The sequence below is a fragment of the Macaca nemestrina genome, chromosome 16, assembly GCF_043159975.1.
Source record: "Macaca nemestrina isolate mMacNem1 chromosome 16, mMacNem.hap1, whole genome shotgun sequence".
Lineage (NCBI taxonomy): Eukaryota > Metazoa > Chordata > Mammalia > Primates > Cercopithecidae > Macaca > Macaca nemestrina.
In genome coordinates, this window is record NC_092140.1 from 84,390,869 (window position 1) to 84,414,233 (window position 23,365).

Here is a 23,365-nt window from a genome sequence, read left to right on the forward strand (position 1 = left end):
CTTACAACAGGGATGGTAGCAGAGGTCAAATATTTACAGCAACACTTCATGGCTTAATTCTTTTATTAACACTTCTAGTCATAATTCCCGAACAAGCAAGACAGTGAGTAATTGACCCAAATTAGATCTTCATTGCATTTTCCCCCACATCTTTCATTCTCAAAAGACCAGTCAGCTTGATTTTTAATTTTTTGGGATATGTCAAATAGACAAGCCTTATATAAAGAATCCATTTTAAGCACATAGTGAATTCCAGATGTGATCAACTACATATCTAAAGAGCCACCTGATGCTGACTATTTCCTCTGTGTCAGCCACTGTGTTTAGTGCTTTATGGACCACATTTCTTAATCTCACACCAGCCCTATTGTTTTATATAATATTGTATGATATATTATTTTAGGTTATTTTTCTATTATTATTCTTGCTTCTTAGATGATGAGACTGAGTTATAGAGATTTTCGTTACCTCTCTGCAGTCAGATAGCAAGTAAACAGCAGAGTTGGGGTTGAGATCCAGTTTTTAGTGGCTGTGAAATGTCCAAGCATTCAACCCTTACCTTGTATGAAAGAATTCTTGAGAGCAACTATATCACCTTCACATTTCTTCCAGTGCAAAGAATACTATTTTACTCTGTTTAACTCATTTCACGTTGGCCAGTGATTGAAGGGTGGTAGAAAGAGGCTGATTGATCATTTGCCAAATGACGCTATAAAAACAGGAAACCTGAGGTGGTGTTGGTGCCATGTAAACTGACCAGAAGAATTTTCTGATAGCTGAGAAACTACTGGGGCAAGAGACAGGTGGCCACTGGTTAACAGGCTTGCTTAAAATTAAACAAAATAAGTCGGGTGCGATGGCTCATGCCTGTAATCTCAGCACTTTGGGAGGCTGAGGCAGGCAGATCACAAGGTCAGGAGTTCGAGACCAGCCTGACCAACATGGTGAAACCCAGTCTCTACTAAAAATACACACACACACACAAAGTGTGGTGGCGCGTGCCTGTAATCCCAGCTACTCAGGAGGCTGAGGCAGGAGAATCGCTTGAACCCAGGAGGCAGAGGTTGCAGTGAGCCGAGATTGTACCACTGCACTCCAGCCTGGGCAACAGAGTGAGACTCCATTTCAAAAAATAAAATTAAACAATATATTTTACAGTTTTTTTTGTTGTTGTTGTTGAGACAGAATCTCACTTAGTAGCTCAGGCTGGAGTGCAGTGGCCCAATCCTGACTCATTGCAACCCCTGCCTCCCAGGTTTAAGCAATTCTCCTACCTCAGCCCCCTAAGTAGCTGGAATTATAGGTGTGCACCACCATTCCTGGCTAATTTTTGTATTTTTAGTACAGATGGGGTTTTGTTATGTGGCCCAGGCTGGTCTCCAACTCTTGTCCTCAAGTGATCCACCGGCCTCAGCCTCCCAAAGTGCTGGGATTACAGGCGTAAGCACCGTGTCGAGCCCAAAATCTTTTAAAGTCACAGTTGTAGCTATGTCCTAATCACAGAGATATTTTCACTATGTTCGATATTTTAGTGTGTTCTGAATTTGATTTCATCACCAGTGGAGATAAACTGTATAGACTACATGAAACTAAATAATAAGCCTGACTGAATTTTTAACAGGTTATCTTTATTTTTTTTTTATAAGAAACAAGATACAAGAGTCCAAAGATTAAAAAAAAAATTAAGAAGTAGGAAAATATGCTGAAGTCAGACACTTGAGTAAAAAGATAGTTAATTTATTTAAAAGAATAGGATCTTAAGAGGGCCTTTTGATGAAGAATCTTTTAGTTGCAGCCACAAAAACACAACCTGAAGTGAATTAACCAAAAAAAACCAACAACAACAACAACAACAACAACAAAGCTTTACTGGCTTATGTAACTATAAAGTCTAGGAGATAAATCTGGCTTGTCAGAAAAATCACGCGTTATCTTCAAGAATCTATTCCTCTTGTGTTGACTTCCCTCTCAGACAGATTGTTTCTCTGTGGTAGTCTGGATAATCCTTAGCAACTCCCGGCTTACACCCTATCAGCTTAACATCCATCACAGAAACAAAGCTCCTCTTTCCTAATAGCTTTGGCAAAAGTCTCAGGACAAGCTCCCATTGGCTCACTTAGAGTCACATGTTTATTCCAGATCCACCAATCACCATGGGAAGGGAAGGAGCTATTGGACTCTAGATCTGGTCAGACAGTCATTTCTGGAATAGTAGGAGAGAGTGGGAGAAAGGGAGTCGCTAAAGGAAAATAAGACTCTTATTATAAAAGGAAGGAAGAAATAGGGTTTTGAAGACAAAAACAACAGATTCCTAGGATCAGGGAAAAAACTATTCTAAGGTCCTAATTCAATTTCTGACAGATAGTTTGATTCCTTTGCTAACCTGTACATTGCTTGTCTCTGATGAGTCTTTGCTCATCTCTGATGAGCATCTCACATAGACAATAATCACTAGTTTGCTATTCCTGAGCAAACTTAGGAATAGAGGTGAGGAGAACAGTTCCTTCTCTATCCACTTGCAACTTCTCCACCAGGTCCCTGCAACTCTGCTGTTAGAGTCTAATTCCTTTGGGTATTGAAAACTTATCAGATTTTTAGAATCTTATATTACAATGCAAGAGTCTTCATAAAAAAGCTTGTATCTTAAACCTTTACCAACTGTCAGACACATTAAAACAGGAATGAGAGGATGCTGAAAAGAGCAGCTGAAACTTACTGAGGAGAAAATTTGCTAATCGCAGTTTCACCCAGTGCCAACCCAGGCAACCATCCATATAGCTGATGGCTAGCAATGATGAATGCATATACGTGTGTGTGTGTGTGTGCATGCGCACATGATTTCATCATAACTGTTTTAGTACAAAAGTAAAACATGTTCATTTTAGTAAATAATTAATTAAAAGAATACAAAAATCAGCTGTTCCTCCCCAAACCCATAACCCCAGCCTAATCATAACAAAAACATAGACAAATTCCAATAGTGGGGCATCCTACAAAATACCTGACCAATACTCCTCAAAACTGTCAACAAAAACAAATGTCTGAGAAACTGTCACAGCCAAGAGGTTCCTAAGGAGACATGATGCTGAATGTAATGTGGTATCCTAGATGGGATCCTGGAACAGGGAAAGACATTAAATAGAAACTAAAGAAATTCAAACAAAGTACGAATTTTAGTTAAAAGAAGACATGATGCTAAATGTAATGTGGTATCCTAGATGGGATCCTGGAACAGGGAAAAAGACATTAAATAGAAACTAAAGAAATTCAAACAAAACATGAATTTTAGTTAATGATATTTCAATATTGGTTTATTAATGTAACAAACGTATTCTACTGATATAGGATGGCAATAATAGGGGAAACTGGATATGGGATATATGGTAACTCTATTACCTCCTCAACTTTCTGTAAATCTACAACCATTCTAAAAAAAAAGTCTATTTAAATTATGTAAAAACAATTGTAATCTCACTATTCAAAGTAAACATGTTAACATGTTAGTATCTATATTTCTAAATGTTTTATCTATGTGTACTTTTTTTATAAAAATAAATTGAAATATTTTGGATTATGTTTTACTGCTTTTAACAATAAGTTATGAATATTGTCAGTGTCAATAAATTTTTCTTATTTATTTTTTTATTTTTTTATTTTTTTTAAATTTTATTTTTTTATTATTATTATACTTTAAGTTCTAGGGTACATGTGCATAACGTGCAGGTTTGTTACATATGTATACTTGTGCCATGTTGCTGTGCTGCACCCATCAACTCGTCAGCACCCATCAACTCGTCATTTACATCAGGTATAACTCCCAATGCAATCCCTCCCCCCTACCCCCTCCCCATGATAGGCCCAGGTGTGTGATGTTCCCCTTCCCGAGTCCAAGTGATCTCATTGTTCAGTTCCCACCTATGAGTGAGAACATGCGGTGTTTGGTTTTTTGTTCTTGTGATAGTTTGCTAAGAATGATGGTTTCCAGCTGCATCCATTTCCCTACAAAGGACACAAACTCATCCTTTTCTATGGCTGCATAGTATTCCATGGTGTATATGTGCCACATTTTCTTAATCCAGTCTGTCACTGATGGACATTTGGGTTGATTCCAAGTCTTTGCTATTGTGAATAGTGCCGCAGTAAACATACGTGTGCATGTGTCTTTATAGCAGCATGATTTATAATCCTTTGGGTATATACCCAGTAATGGGATGGCTGGGTCTACAACTATATTTTTTCTGAATAAAGTTTTATGGGAACACATGAAATCCATTTGTTTATATATTGTCCACGGTTACTTTTGTTTTTTAAATTTTTAATTTTATATTTCTGTGAGTTCATAGTAGGTATATTTATGTGGTACATGAGATGTTTTGATACAGGCATCCAATGTGTAATAATCACATCATGTAAAATGGGGCTTTCATCCCCTCACATATTTATCCTTTGTGTTATAAACAATCCCATTATACTCTTTTAGTTATTTTTAAATGTACTATTAAATTCTTATTGACTATAGTCACCCTGTTATGCTATCAAATGCTGCGAATTATTCATTCTTTCTACTTTTTTTGTACCCATTAACCATCCCCATCGTGCCCCAACCCCAACCCTCCCACTACCCTTCCCAGCCTCTGGTAACCATCCTTCTGCTCTTTAGTTCCATGAGTTCAATTGTTTTGATTTTTGGATCCCACAAATAAATGAGAATATGCTATGTTTGTCTTTATGTGCCTGGCTTATTTCACTTAGCATAATGACCTCTAGCTTCATCCATCTTGTGCAAATGACAGGATCTCATTCTTTTTTATGGCTGAATAGTACTCCATTGTGTGTATACAGGACATTTTCTTTATCTGTTCATCTTTGATAAACACTTAGGTTGCCTCCAAATTTTGATTCTTGCAAACAGTGCTAAAACAAACATGGGAGTGCAGATATCTCATCAATATACTGATATGCTTTCTTTAGGGTATATGCCCAGCAGTAAGATTGTTGGATCATATGGTAGTTCTATTTTTAGTTTTTTGAGGAACCTCCAAACTGTTCTCCATAGTGGTTGTGCTCATTTAAATTCCCACCAACAGTGTACATGTGTTCCCTTTTCTCCACATCCTCAGCAGCCTTTGTTATTGCTGTCTTTTGGATATAAGCCATTTTAACTGGGGTGAGATAATATCTCATTGTAGTTTTGATTTGCATTTCTCTGATGATCAGTAATGTTGGTTATCTTTTCATATATCTGTTTGCCTTATGTATGTCTTCTTTTGATAAATGTCTCTTCAAATATTTTGTCGGTTTTTAATCAGATTTTTTTTTTCTATAGGGTTGTTTGGGCTCCTTATATATTCTAGTTATTAATCCCTTGTCAGACGGGTAGTTTGCAAATATTTTCTCCCACTCTGTAGGCTGTCTCTTCACTTTGTTGATTGTTTTCTTTGCTGTGCAGAAGCCTTTTAACTCTATGTGACCCCATTTGTCCATTTTTGCCTTGGTTGCCTGTGCTTGTGGGGTGTTACTCAAGAAATCTTTGCCCAGACCAATGTCCTGGAGAGTTTACTTGATGTTTCCTTGTAGTAGTTTCAAAGTTTGGGGTCTTACATTTCAGTCTTCAATCCTTTTTTTTTTTTTTTTTTTTTGAGACAGAGTCTCTCTCTGACGCCCAGGCTGGAGTGCAATGGCACGATCTTGGCTCACTGCAACCTCTGCCTCCTGAGTTCAAGTGATTCTCCTGCCTCAGCCTTCCAAGTAGCTGAGATTACAGGTTCCCGCCACCACATCCAGCTAATTTTTGTATTTTTATTAGAGACGGGGTTTCACCACGTTGGCCAGGCTGGTCTCGAGCTCCTGACCTCAGGTGATCCACCTGCCTTGGCCTCCCAGAGTGCTTGGATTACAGGCGTAAGCCACCATGCCTGACCTTTAATCCATTTTGACTTGATTTTTGTATATGGCAAGAGATACAGATCTAGTTTCATTCTTCTGCATATGGATATCCAGTTTTCCCAGCATTATTTATTGAAGAGACTTTCTTTTCCCCAGTGTACGTTTTTGACACCTTTGTCAAAAATGAGTTCACTGTAGGTGTATGGATTTCTTTCTGGGTTCTCTATTCTGTTTCATCTGTCTACATGTGTGTTTTCATACCAATACCATGCTATTGTGGTTACTACAGCTCTGTAGTATAATTTGAAGCCAGGTAACGTGATTCCTTCAGTTTTGTTCTTTTCGCTTAGGATAGCTTTTGTTATTATGGGTCTTTTGTGGTTCCATATAAATTTTAGAATTTTTTCTATATCTGTGAAAAATATCATTGGTACTTTGATAAGGATTGCATTGAATCTGTAGATTGCTTTGGGTAGTCTGAACATTTTTACAACATTGATTCTTACAATTCATGAACATGGAGTATCTTTCCATTTTTTAGTGTTTGCATTTCTTTCATTGGTGTTTTATAGTTTTCATTATCGAGATCTTTCACTTCTTTGGTTAAATTAATTCCTAGGTATTTAATTTTATGTGTGACTACTGTAAATGGGATTACTTTTTATTTTTCAGGTTGTTCACTATTGGCATGTAGAAATGCCAAATTTTTGTGTGTTGGTTTTGTATCCTGCAAGCTTGCTGAATTTGTTTATTTGTTCTAATAGCTTTTTGGTGGAGTCTTTAGGTTCTCCCAAATTAAGATCATATTATCTGTAAACAAGGATAATTTGACTTCTTACTTTCCAATTTGGATGCCCTTTATTTCTTTCTCTTGTCTGATTGCTCTAGCTAGGACTTCCAGTACTATGCTGAATAACAGTGGTGAAAGTGGGCATCCTTGTCGTGTTCCAAATCTTAGAGGAAAGGCTTTCAGTTTTTCTCCATTCAGTATTATATTAGCTGTGGGTCTGTCATATATGGCTTTTATAATGTTGAGGTATGTTTCTTCTACACCCAGTTTTTTTAGGGTTTTCACTATGAAGGGGTTAACTTTTATCAAATGCTTTTTCAGCATCAATTGAAATTATCACATGGTTTTTGTCCTTCATTCTGTTAATATATCATACTGAATGATTTGCATATGTTGAACTATCGTTGCATCCCAAGGATAAATGTCACTTGGTCATGAGGAATGACTTTTTTTTAATGTGTTGTTGGTTTGCTAGTATTTTGTTAAGGATTTTTGCATCAATATTCATCAGAGATATTGGCCTGCAATTTTTTTTTTTTTTTATGTGTCTTTGTCTGGTTTTGGCATCAGGATAATACTGGCCTCACAGCATAAGTTTGGAAGTAGTCCCTCCTCCTCTATTTTTTGAAATAATTTGAGTGGAATTCATATTAGTTCTTTTTAAAACGTGTGATAGAATTCAGCAGTGAAGTCATCAGGTCCTGAACTTTTCTTTACTGGGAGACTTTTTATTACAGCTTTGATCTCATTACTTGTTATTGGTCTGTTCAGGTTTTGGATTTCTTCATGGTTCAGTCTTGGTAGGTTGTATGTGTGTAGGAATTTGTCCATTTCTTCTAAATTTTCCAATTTATTGGCATACAGTTGCTCAGAGTAACCAGTAATGGTCCTTTGAGTTTCTGCAGTATCAGTTGTAATGTCTCCTTTTTCAACTCTGAGTTTATTTATTTGGATCTGCTTATTTTTTTTCTCAGTCTGGCTAAAAATTTACCAATTACGTTTAACTTTTCAAAAACCAACTTTTTGTTTCACTGATCTTTTGTATTATTTTCTTTATTTTAATTTCATTTTTGTCTGATCTTTATTGTTTCTTTTCTTCTACTAATTTTAGCTTTGGTTTGCTCTTGCTTTTCTAATTCTTTGAGATGTATCTTTCTTTTTTAATGAAGTTTTTCTTCTTTTCTAATGTAGGCACTTAGAGCTACAAAGTTCCCTCTTAGTACTCCTTTATACAGCCATATTTCAAGGCAGCATATATATCTACCTCAATTTATTAAGCGGTGCTTTATAGTTAAACATTTAGTTGTTCCTCATTTTCTTTTTTTTCTTTGCTCTGAGGTACGTTTTGATGTTTCAAATTTTCTAACATTAATAAACAATGTTGTTTAGTGTTTCATTTGCCTGTTTTTTTTTTTTTACAAAATGGGATAATATGTTTTATACTCTGCTTAAGTCACTCACAATACATTATAAACACCTCTCTGCATCAGTGACCACGAACTACAATATAAAGCCAAAACCTTGCCCCTTCTCAACAGCTGCATCCACTAAAAAGCAATACCCAAAAAAGTTTTTTCAAGTTGCGGCTTTGTAAAAACCATGACAGAACATAGAATTACATCATGAATTAAATACAGTTTATTATCAGATGAACTGAATAGGAATTTGCATTAAACAACCCACATCCAGAACATTTATTTATTTATTATTTATTTAATATTGAACTCTCTTAACTAGTAAGAGCCCCTCCTTAAGAAGTGTGGCCAAAAGCAAGTTTTCTGTTCTGGTTATCGACCTGGACCTATTTAGGAGGTTATTTGCTGGTCCTTGTTACATCCTACCTGGGCCCAGAAACCACAGTAAACATCATTAGATGGTATCAGGATTTATCTACAAATTGTAGAGAATCCCAGGCCTTTCTGCAATTACTCAAAAGTTGCCTTTTTATTTTTAAGTGCAGAATCTTCATTTCCTTAGTTCTAACCACGTCTATTTTTATTTGCTACTTCCTTGGTTCTAACCACGCTATTTCCTTGGTTCTAAGCATGTCTGTCATTTGCTACTTTATAGATTCTAATTATATAATGAGACAAACTATATGGAGGACTCAGCGTGGCACATAGCAATTACTCAATAAGAGTTATTGGTTTCTATTATCTATATGAATGCTGTAAATACAAGTCTCCTATGAGTCTAGAGAAAGACTACTGTCAAATGTCTCACTGTGGGAGGAGGAAGGGTTTTAAAGCCTCCATTAGCTTTTGGCCAGACAGGATCAATTTCTAATCTGTGTAGTACCTGAAAGATTTTAACCTTTCCATTGTGTAGTGTTATTTACTTTCTCTATATTTCTCATTCTCACAATAGCCCTCCCTAGCAGCTATAATTACACTTAAGAGGCAACCTTTCTTCTGCTCCACCAGACCCCTTCTATAGAACATTAATCATAATGATATGTATGTATATTTTACACATCTGAACAGAAAATTGGATTTCGGACAGACAGACACACAAGGAATATGTGTATGTTACACAAGTCATAGTCTAGCTGTTCCTTCATCATCCCGTTTGTGAACTGGAAATGACAAAGTATTTGCAACATTCCTAATTATGTGACAAATATGAAAATATTTAAATGACAATAATTACGCTCTGATGAATAAAGAGCTTTCAAAAAGAAGTGCTAAAGTATGTAAACTCACTTATTAAAGTAGTGTTGGTTTTGCTACTATAGTATTTAGACACCAGAGGGTTTTTTTTTTAATAATTTCAAATTTCATTTTAGATTCAGGGAGTACACATGTAGGTTTGTGACGTGAGTATATTGCATAACGCTGAGGTTTGGCATAAGGATGATCCTGTCACCGAGGTATTGAGCCTAGTACCCAACAGTTAGTTTTTCAACCCATGCCCCTCTTCCTCTCTCTCCACTCTAGTAGCCCCTAGTGGCTATTATTGCCATCTTTATGCCCATGAGTATCTATTGTTTAGCTCCCAGTTAAAAATAAGAACATGCGATATTTGGTTTTCTGTTCCTGCGTTAATGCACTTTGGATATTGGCCTCCAGATGCATCCATATTGCTGCAAAGGACATGATTTTATTTTTCATATGGCTGCATAGTATTATATAATGTGTACCAATTTTTTTAATCCAAGCCTCCACTGGTGGACACCTAGGTTGCTTCCATGTCTATTGGGAATAGTGTTGTGATAAACATATGAGTGAATCTTTTTGATGACATATGAGTGTGTCTTTTTGGTAGAATGATTTATTTTCTTATGTATATATACCCAGTAACAGCATTGCTGGGTCAAATGATAGTTCTGCTTTAAGTTCTTTGAGAAATCTTCAAACTGCTTTCTACATGGCTGAGCTAAAAACATTCCTACCAACGTGTGTGTTACCTTTCCTCTACATCTTTGCCAGCATCTGTTGTTTTTTTGACTTTTCAATAGTAGTCATTCTGACTAGTATAAGATGGTATCTCATTGTGGTTTTTATTTGCATTTCTCTGGTGATTAGTGACATTGAACATCTTTTCACATGTTTCTTGACCACTTGTATGTCTTATTTTGAGAAGTGTCTGTTTATGTCTTTTGCCCTTTTTTTAATCATACTATAAGTTCTGGTATACATGTGTAGAACGTGCAGGTTTGTTACATAGGTATACACGTGCCATGGTGATTTACTGCACCATCGACCCGTCATCTACATTAGGTATTTCTCCTAATGCTCTCCTTCACCTAGCCCCCCACCCCCCGAGAGGCCCCAGTGTGTGATGTTCCCCTCCCTGTGTCCATGTGTTCTCATTGTTCAACTCCCACTTATGAACGAGAACATGCTGTGTTTGGTTTTCTCTTCCTGTGTTAGTTTGCAGAGAATGATGGCTTACAGCTTCATTCATGTCACTGCAAAGGACATAAACTCATTCTTTTTTTATTGCTGTATAGTATTCCATGATGTATATGTGCCACATTTTCTTTCTCCAGTCTGTCATTTATGGGCATTTGGGTTGGTTCCAAGTCTTTGCTATTGTGAACAGTGCTGCAAAAACATATGTGCACATGTGTCTTCATAGTAGAATGATTTATAATCCTTAGGGTATATACACAGTAATGGGATTGCTGGGACAAATGGTATTTCTGGTTCTAGATCCTTGAGGAATCACCACACTGTCTTCCACAATGGTTGAACTAACTTCTACTCCCACCACAGAGTAAAGCATTCCTATTTCTCCACATCCTCTCCAGCATCTATTCTTTCCTGACTCGTAGATGTGTAGTGCTATTTCTGAGGCCTCTGTTCTGTTCCATTGGTCTATATATCTGTTTTGGTACCAGTACCATGCTGTTTTGGTTACTATAGCCTCATAGTATAGTTTGAAGTCAGGTAGTGTGATGCCTCCAACTTTGTTCATTTGCTTAGGATTGTCTTGGCTATACGGGCTCTTTTTTGGTTCCACATGAAATTTAAAGTAGTTTTTCTAATTCTGTGAAGAAAGTCAATGGTAGCTTGATGGGGATAGCATTGCATGTATAAATTACTTTGGGGAGTATGGCCATTTTCACGATATTGATTCTTCCTATCCATGAGTATGGAATGTTTTTCCATTTGTTTGTGTCATCTCTGATTTCCTTGAGCAGTGGTTTGTAGTCCTCCTTGAAGAGGTCCTTCACATCCCTTGTAAATTGTATTCCTAGGTATTTTATTCTCTTTGTAGCAATTGTGAATGGGAGTTCACTCATGATCTGGCTCTCTGTTTGCCTATTTTTGGTGTCTAGGAATGGTTGTGATTTTTGCACATTGATTTGGTACCTGGAGACTTTTCTGAAGTTGTTTATCAGGTTAAGGAGATTTTGGGCTGAGATGATGGGGTTTTCTAAATACATAATCATGTCATCTGCAAACAGAGACAACTTGACTTTTGCTCTTCCTATTTGAATACCTTTCTTTCTTTCTCTTGCCTGATTGCCCTGGCAAGAACTTCCAATACTATGTTGATTAGGAGTGCTGAAAGAGGGTATCCTTGCCTTGTGCTGATTTTCAAAAATGTGTCTAGTTTTTGCCCATTCAGTGTGATATTAGCTGTGGGTCTGTCATAAATAGCTCTTATTATCTTGAGATACATTCAATCAATACCTAGTTTATTGAGAGTTTTTAGGATGAAGGGGTGTTGAATTTTATCATAGGTCTTTTCTGCATCTATTGACATATCATGTGGTTTTTGTCATTGGTTCTGTTTATGTGATGGATTCTGTTTATTGATTTACATATGTTGAATCAGCCTTATATCCCAGGGATGAAGCCAACTTGATCGTGGTGGATAAGCTTTTTAATGTGCTGCTGGATTCAGTTTGCCAGTATTTTATTGAGGATTTTCCATTGATGTACATCAGTGATATAGGCCTGAAATTTTCTTTTTTTGTTACGTCTCTGCCAGGTTTTGGTATCAGGATGATGCTGGCCTCATAAAATGAGTTAGGGAGGATTCCCTCTTTTTCAATTGTTTGGAATAGTTTCAGAAGGAATGGTACCAGCTCCTCTTTGTACCTCTGGTACAATCTGGCTGGAAATCTGTCTGGTCCTGGGCTTTTCTTGGTTGGTAGCCTATTAATTACTGCCTCAGTTTCAGAACTTGTTATTGGTCTATTCAGGGTTTTGACTTCTTCCTGGTTTAGTCTTGGGAGGGCATATGAGTCCAGGAATTTATCCATTTCTTCTAGATTTTCTAATTTATTTGCGTAGAGGTATTTATAGTATTCTCTGAGGGCAGTTTGTATTTGTGTGGGATCAGTGGTGGTATCATTTTTATCATTTTTTATTGTGTCTATTTGATTCTTCTCTCTTTTCTTCTTTACTAGTCTGGCTAGCAGTCTATCTATTTTGTTGATCTTTTCGAAAAACCAGATCCTGGATTCACTGATGTTTTGAAGGGTTTTTAGTGTCTCTATCTCCTTCAGTTCTGCTCTGATCTTAGCTATTTCTTGTCTTCGGCTAGCTTTTGAATTTGTTTGGTTTTGCTTTTCTAGTTCTTTCAATTATGGTGTTAGGGTGTTAATTTTAGATCTTTCTTACTTTCTCCTGTGGGCATTTAGTGCTATAAATTTCCCTCTAAGCACTGCTTTAGCTCTGTCCCAGAGATTCTCTCAGGTAGTTCTTGTCTACTCATATACTTGCATAATAGTTTAGCTGGTTATAGAACTTCAGGTTACAAATCATTTTCCCTTAGAATTTTCAAGACATTGCGATGGAATCTAAATTTTTATCACAGGCTACTTATCAATTCAGTAATTTATTCTCTTTGTATTTCTGTCTTCCCAACTACAAACTTTCATGTATATAAGAACAATGGGTGGGTGTGGAAGATGAGATACTTGTGAACAGTCCAGTTAGCAATTGGGCCAAACTCCTTAGGTACATCTGGTCATTCCTACATAAAAAGAACTCATGAAAGGGAACCAAGGAGTCCTAAAATTCTTTACAAAAACTCAGCAGCAGAGATCAAGTAATACTGCCTTATCTGCAACATTTGGACAAAAAATACATGGTTTATTGCCAAGAGAACTTCACTTTGTAACAAACACAGCTGATAGTTTGGTCTTCATGCCATCTTCAGAGAGGTATCTTTTCGGCATTGGCTAATGCAGCCTATGATGAGTGGGGGTGACTTGGTTGATGCAGGTTTGTCCTAAATGTCTGTTCTTCCCTTCCTGATACCAATGGGTTAGTCTGGCATAGTCTTCTCAAGGTAATGGCAGAAGTACAAGAGGGGAGAGGAAACACAAGGCTTTTATGGTTTTGCCCAGAATGAGCACAGTATGACTTTGGCCTAATTCTGTTGGCAAAAGCAAGTCCTATGTCCAAACCCAAAGAAGTACATCTTTCGCACATTGTGGGTGCATTTCAGAGTTATGTGAAGAACAATGTAGATACAGGAAGGAGGAAAATATTAGAGCCAATAACACTGTCTATAGAAGATTCTAGTAAACAAACATATTTCTTAAAAATTAATGTGCACAATACATGTTTACAAAAGGGAGATGATTTTCCCTATGAGGCAGTTTCTGGCTCTGTACTTCTAAACAAAATATATCTTCAAAAATAATGAGGAACATTGTTTGTTTGTTTGCTTTTCTGATGTGCCTGCAGTTTGCTGGCAGCATGATATGCTCTGGCTATTTTTTTGTTGTCTGAGAAAAGCACTGACTCTCTTTGAGTGATTTTGATTCAGTTTCTCTCTGAGAAAGGCCAAGGTGTGGTGGAAGAATGTGTGTCGGGTTGGGTTAGGGGAATTAAAACATTTTGCCACTGGAGGAAAATGACAACAAAACTGTATTTAGACTAACTTCCTTGCAGACAGACATGCCTTACCCTCCCTGGAGTCCATGCCTAGATTCTCAGCCTGGCAGGCTGCTACTTGGGAACTTGGGCAAGTCACTTTTTTTCCTCTCTCAATTTCTTGTTCTGTAAATGGGAACTAATTGGAGGTGTCCTACTTAACTACAAAAGTGTTGTGAGTAACAAATGACATAGCAAATGGGAGAAGATGATGAAAAACTACAGAATACTGGTCATAAATAGCTGTGGCAGATCGTCTGAAATCTGGGCGGTTAACCAATTTAGCCCATGAGCTTAAGGAGGCTGAAGTTACTCAATGGTTCAAGCTACTTAGGCTTTATCCTCTGGAAAAAGTTGTTGCAATACCCTTAGGGGTTAGTTATTCCCCCTAGGGAAATAGGCTTAGGAGCTAGATGCAGGACGACTTGGATGCTTTTGGAAAGAGAGGTTCGGGGAATCCCTAACCTTGAACAATATGTTTCATCAGGTTTTTTGAGGTTATAGACTATGCTGAGTATCTAAAGAAAGATGTCTCCTCCCCTTAGGAGAAAAAAATGCATCTCTGCATATGAATCCATCAATTCAAATATAATTTTAGGATATGGATGGGGAATGTTCCTCCCAGAATCTCTGCTTTAGAGAAATACTGCCTGGCACTATGGGGGCACTGTCCATGTTTCCTCAGAATGCTTCACCAGGATGACTCCATCTGAGGCTTACAGAAAGGGCTGGGTCTTCCTGCCTCTTTCTTCATTTTTGGTCTTCTCCTCTCAACAGACAGAAAGACAAAAATTTAACTCCAAGACACTAGTATTTCTTGGCCCAGCTTATTCTTTGAAAGCTATATTGCACCTGCAATTCTCTGGACATTCACTTCTCTTCCCAACCTACTTCTCATCTCCTCTTCCTCCTCTGCCTCTGATTCACCTCAACTACTGCTGTTACTTCTATTTCTCCTGCTCCACCTCCTCCTTCTTCTTTTAAAAACCAACCTTTTAAAAAAATATTTTATAAACATGCATCATTAATGATAATGTGCCTGAAAAGGTATCTTATAAAGGACATCACAAAAGTAATACAAGCTCAGTGGAATCTTTTACTTTTATAGGAAAAGAATTCAAAGTATTTATTATGTCCCTGCTGATGAGTGAATAGTATCACTTCATCCAAACTGCCCACCCCCTGACCCAGCATTTCGTGTTGTTGCAGAACGGCTAGTTTAGTTCCCCAGTATAAATGATTGGTTATAGGTAGACATGAACTCAGTTATCATCCATAGTATCCCACCTTTGAGGATATTTAGGATTATAACCATTAAAGGATGAGGATCATCGGAAAAAATGAGCAAGACACAGAAGGACCAAGTTGGGGAAAAGAAACTATGACTCCAAAAATTCACAGACCATGACAATTGCAAAAAAGACAGTATCAGCAAATGTGGTGATTTTTCCACAGCACTCAAATTCCTGTCCTGCATGTCAACTTAAAAGAATTTTGTCAGAAGGACATCACACAATAATCTACTCACACCCTGAGGTTTTGAAACTTTTAAAACAACAATTGAAAAAAAATTGAATAGGTTATATATTCTAATTAATCTGTGATCTCTCTTGACATTTTCTGATGATTGGACTAATGACCACTTTACCACACCGTTTAACATCCATATTATTTTTATATTTATTGTACATTATGTTGCTCAGGCTTAATTTATGAGCAGGTAAGCAAAAGTGTTTCCTTTTTAAAGTACCTTTCTAGGTGTGGAAATGTTACTGAGTGAAAGTATAGCAAAAGGAAAACACTGTTGAACAATGTGTTTTAACAATTCTTTGAAGCTACAGACTTATTGAAGACCTTATAAAAAGCTATGGCTCCTCCCCTAAAGGGGACACAGTGCACCTATGCATATGAACCACAATTCCGAGCATAATTTCAGGATTTGGGTGGAAAAATGTTCCTAGAGTATTCATTATTCCCCAAGCTCTGGTAGGAAGATTGTAGTTTTCTCTAACTCATGCTTGTAGTTTCTATTTTATACTCCTTCAGGTAATAATAGTCTACTGGAAAGAATCATTAAATAAACAAACCAGGTGAAGTCTAATAGGAAACAGTCACTCTACTTAAAGGAAAATGAGAGTGAGCAACCGCACCTTTCTCTATGTTTCTATTTGGCTTTTATGAAAATCTTTTGGGTGTGGGAATTCAGTGTTTATAACTGTTAGATTTTCCATCCTTTGAACTTTGTTATTTGTACAGCAGCTGTAAAAAGAGGTGAAGGCTGTAAATAGGATCTTAATCGTCCATGCAAATTATATTTCATGGCATATGTTATCGTAGCATTTCAGAAGTTTTTGTAGGAAGTATCTATCTATTTGAATTGCCTGGTAAATATGAAGATGAACAAGGATGCTACATGGACCATGATTTCCATACGCTCTGCAAGACTGTTCAAAAATCCCTACTGCCATTAACATTCATCTCTTGGAAGTGGTCTGAAAAAGATGTGGTCTGGTTTACCTTGGAAAAAAATTGCTTTTTTGTTTTTGTTTTGTTTTGTTTTTTGTTCTGCTGCTACTGAGAAACTTGAATCATTAGGTATATGTCTCATCTAATTGTTCTAGTTAGATTTTTCTCTGGAAAAACTGATCACCTATACTATAATGAACACAACACATTATCTCTATACTTTTCTCCATTTGTAAAGATTAAACCAACTAACCCTATAACGCTCCACTTAAACAAATTTACAAATAAGAGAAAGATTAGTCACACGTCCATGATTTGGGCTTCCAGTTCTCTTCTTTTTCCCTTTCTTGCCTATCCTTAGGGAAATGTATCTTAAAAAATGCCCTCATTAAAGGGTGAGATGGAAGCTGGGAAAAATAAATCTCAGTGAATCAGCTGTGCTGATTATGGGCATGGTGTCTCATGTCTGTAATCTCAGCACTTTGGGAGGCCAAGGCAGAAGTATCACTTGAGCCTAGGTGTTTGAGACCAACCTGGACAACAAAGCAGGTCTCCATCTCTACCAACATTTTTTTGAAAAAATTATTAGCCAGGAATTGTGGCTCAGGGCCACAATGCTACCTACCTGGGAGGCTGATGTGGGAGAATCGCTTGAGCCCAGGAGGTTGAGGCTGCAGTGAGCTTTGATTACTTCACTATGCAGTGAACTTTGATTACTCCAGCCTGGGTAACAGAGCAAGACCTTGTCACTAAAAAACAAAACAAAGCAAAACAAAAACCATAATGGCAATAATTTGAGAAGGATATGTTCCTCTATCACAACTTTGGTCACCACAACCATCATTTTTATCATTGTCATCACTGGAAACATTACCAGCTATTACCATGTGCCAGGAACTATGCTGAGTTCTTTCCTTGTAGTGTCTCAATAAACCTCACTTCCCTATTAGGTGGGGGCCTTTGCACAGGCTAGTTCCTTTGCTTGGAATGCCCTTCCTGGCCCCTTTCTGATGCCCACTAGCCCATCCTTAACCCATCTAATTAATACTAACCCATCCTGCCACTCATCAGACATTACGTCCTCTGAAAAGACCACCCTGTCTCCATGTCCTTCTATGTCCCCTTATCTTTCTGGATTACGAAGCTGCCAGCTGTGGAAGAGCAGGGACCATACGACTGTTTGCTCAATAGGCAGTATGCAGCACACAGCACACGACCCGGTACATGAGACTTTGTATTTGTTCAATACATGTGGCCCAATACATTGATATTAGATAATGACAGAGATAATCATTATCTAATATCAATACATGTGGCCCATACACCATATATGCAGCCATATAGCAGGAAGTGCCACAGTGAGGATTCTATTACAGTACTTTTGTGGATCCAGAGATTTCACCACTGGAATTCCACTTCCTGCCTCCTCCTCCTCCTCCTCTGCATCTTACTTCCTGTCCTCTTCATCACAGCAGCATAGTGCGGCGTGAAAAGTGCTGGCTCTACATTCAGACTGTCTGGGTTTGAATCCAGATAGTACGTGCAAAACACTGAGAGCTCAATATTTACTGTTTCTAGAATTGCCCTCGTCCCCACTCCCAATATACCAGATGTGCTGGTGTGTCGTTGGAATTAGCCAGGGCCCCTTCCAATAGAATTGATGCTCCAGAGAGGCATACAACACATACGTAGAACTGGATGAAAAATGACAAACTAACAGTTTACTAAGGCCATGGAAAAAGAAAAAGATCAAAAACTAATGATGCATCTAATGGTGATGGAAGGAGGATTCTGGTTAGAGAAAGCTTCAACCAATGAGGAAAATGTGGGAGTTGTGTGAATAATTCTAGATTAGGGTACAGTGAAGCATTGGATGCACTGTTCCAAGAACTAGGAAAGGCTGAGGGTAGGGGATGAGAGAAATAGAGGGTACTTAGAAAAAGTTCTGGAAGTCGATGGTAGATATTAGTAAAGATACGGGGTGCATTGAGACTTTATTGCAAATAGGGAGACTGATCCAAATGCTAGGTGACAAAGATAATCATTATCTAGAAGGATGGTGGATTAGAATAAAGCATGGATTTGCTACATGCCTGTTTCTTTTTTTTTCTGATTCATATTTTCAAAGGTAGCTTATGCTAATTCACCGAGTATATTATTGCCCTTGACTTTGATGACAATTTAAAAATTTAACTAATAAAGAAGACTATAAGCAGTATCCAAACCTGTCTTAAGGCTGGGTGCGGTGCCTCACACCTGTAATCCCAGCACTTTGGGAGGATGAGGTAAGCTGATCACTTGAAGTCAGGAGTTCGAGACCAGCCTGGCCAACATGGTGAAACCCTGTCTCTACTAAAAATACAAAAATTAGCTGGGCATGGTAGAAGGTGCCTGTAATCCCAGCTACTTGGGAGGCTGAGGCAGGAGAATCACTTGAACCTGGGAGGCAGAGGCTGCAGTGAGCCAAGATAGTGCCACTGCACTCTAGCCTATGCAACAGAGCGAGACTCCATCTCAAAAAAACATAAAACAAAAAGCCTTTCTTAAGTATATTAATCGTGATATGACAGACTCTGAATTTAAAAGGTCAACATGAATGATAAATAAATGAGAAAATTTTATATATTTGTGCACATGTTGCAAAATAGAGAAAAATCAACATATCCTAGAAATTGGTGCTATAATTGCAGGTTTAATTTTACCAGTGGTTACATTTCTCATAGTTTCCCGTGTTGGAGTATGGCATGGGAATGAATGACCACAGAATTAGCAATTATCCTGTAATTTTAAAAGTGTGGTTGAATTTGTTTCTGTTAGCATTAAGTTTTCCACTTACATAAAAACTTACTACACAAAAGCTTTGGGGAAAATGGATCAATCTTATGTTCTCTAGTGTTAGAAGCTAGTGAAGATAATGATATCATTAAACTCAATATCCTTATGAAAAAAAGGACAGTAATGGCTGATTTGTATCTCTAAATAGCTACATTAATTAAATTCTAGTCTCTTGAAACACTGAGATTTGGGGCGGAGAATACACAAAAGTTTTTAAATGTTAATTTTGTACAATAAAACAGGTTCCTCTGGCCATTCTTTTTTACTTATAGCACAGGGAGACTTAAAATAAAAAGCTGGAAATTCCCAAGATATATTATTCTAGCAACAATAAGTTCATGCTTCCATAGTGTTATGTGACTTTCCCTTGATTCTAGTTCCTAAGGGCAGGAAAACTGCAGTCACTTCTTTATACGTACGACTTTGCCCAGTGCAGGGCACAATAGTACCCAATGAGAATTTGCCGATGAGGGTGAATACATCTAGTGTGTTAAAATTCAAGTTCTGGAACATTGACTTAGTCACTACCTTGGAAAGAAAGTAGGTAGGAAACCTGAATTCACTATCATAGAAAATTCTCAGATGCCATTTTCTCACTCCAAGATTCCTGGTTTCCTTAAGCAAAGGAAAGTGGGAGTGTGCAGCATTGGAGACGCAGGAGAACTCTGACCACATAATCTCTCTAGACCTTGGGTTTTTGCCTGGAACATGTTGGTCTGTTACCTTGCAGTGAAGGTGGCTGGGTGGTGGTGCCCTCCGCCTTTAAGACAACCTCAGAGGTGAATGGGCAGCAGGCATGCGTGTTTTCTTTCTGTCTGCCTGGTCCAGGAAGAAGATGGAGAGCAAAGGCTTTGGGAGGGGAAAATTGTCCCTTATCCAGGGGAGTTAGAGAAGCCAAACAGCCTGGAAGACTAGGAGCCTCAGTAGAAGCTCTCTTACTTTAGCTATGATGGAGACAGAGACATTTACTTCTCTTCGTGATGAACAGGAAAACCTAGCCCCACACAGACTGACTTAACCATTGTAACCCATTAGCCTGTTGCAGAGTTACAGAACACAACTAGCTCTTTAGCGGTGTTTGGCTGGTTGGAACTTAAAAATTAAGGAAAAAAAAAAAAGGATCCTCTTTTTCCTAATTCTAAAAGTAATATATAGTGATTCCAAACATTTTGTAAAATACAGAAAAATAGGCCAGCCACAGTGGCTCACGCCTGTAATCCCAGCACTTTGGGAGGTTGAGGTGGGAGGATCACTTGAGTTCAGGAGTTCAAGACCAGCCTGACCAACATGGCAAAACCCCATCTCTACTAAAAATACAAAAATTAGCCAGGTGTGGTGGCCAGCACCTGTAATCTCAGCAACTCACGAGGCCAAGGCAGGAGAATCCCTTGAATCTGGGAGGTGGAGGTTGTAGTGAGCTGAGATCTTACCACTGCACTCTAGCCTGGGCAACAAGATTAACACTCCATCTCAAAATAATAATAATAATATAAAGCAGATAAAAATTACTTGGACTGGAATCATCCAGAAATTATGACATATTTAACATTTTGGAATACTTTTTCTTTTTTAAATAAATTAATGTATACGTGCTTAAAAGTAAGTGGGATCATAATTCATACATTGTTTTTAACCTTATAGTTTCCCTCTAAGTATACTGTGAGCACTGACCCATGTCCTTACATGATTTTTAATGATGCCACAGAATAGTTATATTAATCACAACTCTGTTTTGGACTATTTACATTGTTTATAGCTTTGGAATTAAAAATACTGCAATGGGCGGTGGCTGAGATGGCCAAATAGAAACAGCTCCAGTCTACAGCTCCCAGTGAGATCAACACAGAAGGTGAGTGATTGCTGCATTTCCAACTCCAGTAGTGGGCTCATCTCATTGGGACCACGGAGGGCCAGCAGGACCAGGGTGGCACATCGCCTCACCCAGGAAGCACAAGGAGTCAGGGAGGGAGTTCCAAGCGAAGCCATGAGGCACTGTGCCACGAGGAACAGTGCACTCTGGCCCAGATACTACGTTTTTCACATGGTCTTTGCAACCCACAGACCAGGAGATTCCCTCAGGTGCCTACACCAGCAGGGCCCTGTTTTTCAAGCACAAAACTGGACGGTCATGTTTGGGCAGACCCCAAGCTAGCTGCAGGAGTTTTTTTTTCATACCCCCAGTGGCACCTGGAACACCAGCAAGACAGAACCGTTTACTCCCCTGGATAGGGGGCTGAAGCCAGGGAGCCAAGTGGTCTTGCTCAGTGGATCCCATCCCCACAGAGCCCAGCAAGCTAAGATCCACTGGCTTGAAATTCTCGCTGCCAGCACAGCAGTCTGAAGTTAACCTGAGATGCTGGAGCTTGGTGGGGGAAGGGGCATCTGCCATTACTGAGGCTTGAGTAGGCGGTTTTCCCCTCACAGTGTAAATAAAGTCACCTGAAAGTTCAGACTGGGCAGAGCCCACTGCAGTGCCACAAAGCCACTGTAGCCAGACTGCCTCTCTAGATTCCTCCCCTCTGGGCAGGGCATCTCTGAAAGAAAGCCAGCAGCCCCAGTCAGGGGCTTATAGATAAAACTCCCATTTCCCTGGGACAGAGCACCTGGAGGAAAGGGCGGCTGTGGGCGCAGCTTCAGCAGACTGAAACGTTCCTGCGTGCCAGCTCTGAAGAAAACAGCAGATCTCCCAGCACAGCGCTTGAGCTCTGCTAAGGGACAGACTGCCTCCTCAAGTGGGTCCCTGACCCCGTGCCTTCTGACTGGGAGACACCTCCCAGCAGGGGTCAACAGACACCTCATACAGGAGAGCTCTGGCTGGCATCAGGTGGGTGCTTCTCTGGGACAAAGCTTCCAGAGGAAGGAACAGACAGCAATCTTTGCTGTTCTGCAGCCTTTGCCTATGATACCCAGGCACAAAGAGTCAGGAGTGGACCTCCAGCAAACTCCAGCAGATCTGCAGCAGAGGGGTTTCACTGTTAGAAGGAAAACTAACAAACAGAAAGGAATAGCATCAACATTAACAAAAACGACGTCCACACAAAAACTCCATCTGAAGGTCACCAACATCAAAGACCAAAAGTAGATAAATCCATGAAGTTGAGGAAAAACCAGCGCAGAAAGGCTGAAAATTCCAAAACCCAGAACACCTCTTCTCCAAAGGATCACAACTCCCCACCAGCCAGGGAACAAAACTGGATGGAGAATTAGTTTGACGAATTGACAGAAGTAGGCTTCAGAAGGTGGGTAATAACAAACTCCTCCAAGCTAAAGGAGCATGTTCTAACCCAATGCAAGGAAGCTAAGAACCTTGAGAAAATGTTAGAGGAATTGCTAACTAGAATAACCAGTTTAGAGAAGAACATAAATGACCTGATGGAACTGAAAAACACAGCACGAGAATTTCATGAAGCATACACAAGTATCAATAGCTGAATCGATCAAGCAGAAGAAAGGATATCAGAGATTGAAGATCAACATATTGAAATAAAGTATGAAGACAAGATTAGAGAAAAAAGAATGAAAAGGAATGAACAAAGCCTCCAAGAAATATGGGACTATGTGGAAAAACCAAACCTATGTTTGATTGGTGTACCTGAAAGTGACAGGGAGAATGGAATCAAGTTGGAAAACACTCTTCAGGCTATTATCCAGGAGAACTTCTCCAACCTAGCAAGACAGGCCAACATTCAAATTCAGGAAATATGGAGAAACCATAAACATACTGCTCAAGAAGAGCAACCGTTTTGTCAATTTTTTAAGGAGATTATTTGTTTTTTGCTTCTTGAATTAAGTTCCTTATTGGTTCTGGATATTAGATCTTTGTCGGTGCATAGTTTACAAATATTTTCTCCCATTCTGTAGGTTGTCTGTTTACTCTGTTGATAGTTTCGTCTTGTAGAAGCTCTCTAGTTTAAATAGATCCCACTTGTCAATTTTTGTTTTTGTTGCAATTGTTTTTGAGGATGTTGCCATAAATTCTTTTCCAAAGCCAATGTCCAAAATGGTGTTTCTTAGGTTTTCTTCTAGGATTGTTATTGTTTGGGGTCTT

General features: G+C 38.5%; 1 long non-coding RNA gene across 2 annotated transcripts in view; it reads right to left on the reverse strand.

Annotated features, from left to right (window-relative positions):
- Window positions 1-23,365, reverse strand: part of LOC139359118 (uncharacterized) — a 93,688-nt gene that overhangs the window by 12,277 nt on the left and 58,046 nt on the right. For both annotated transcript variants that reach the window (XR_011614869.1, XR_011614868.1), the window contains exon 5: window positions 17,108-17,231. This is a non-coding gene — a long non-coding RNA (uncharacterized lncRNA). The remainder of the gene's footprint in view (window positions 1-17,107; window positions 17,232-23,365) is intronic.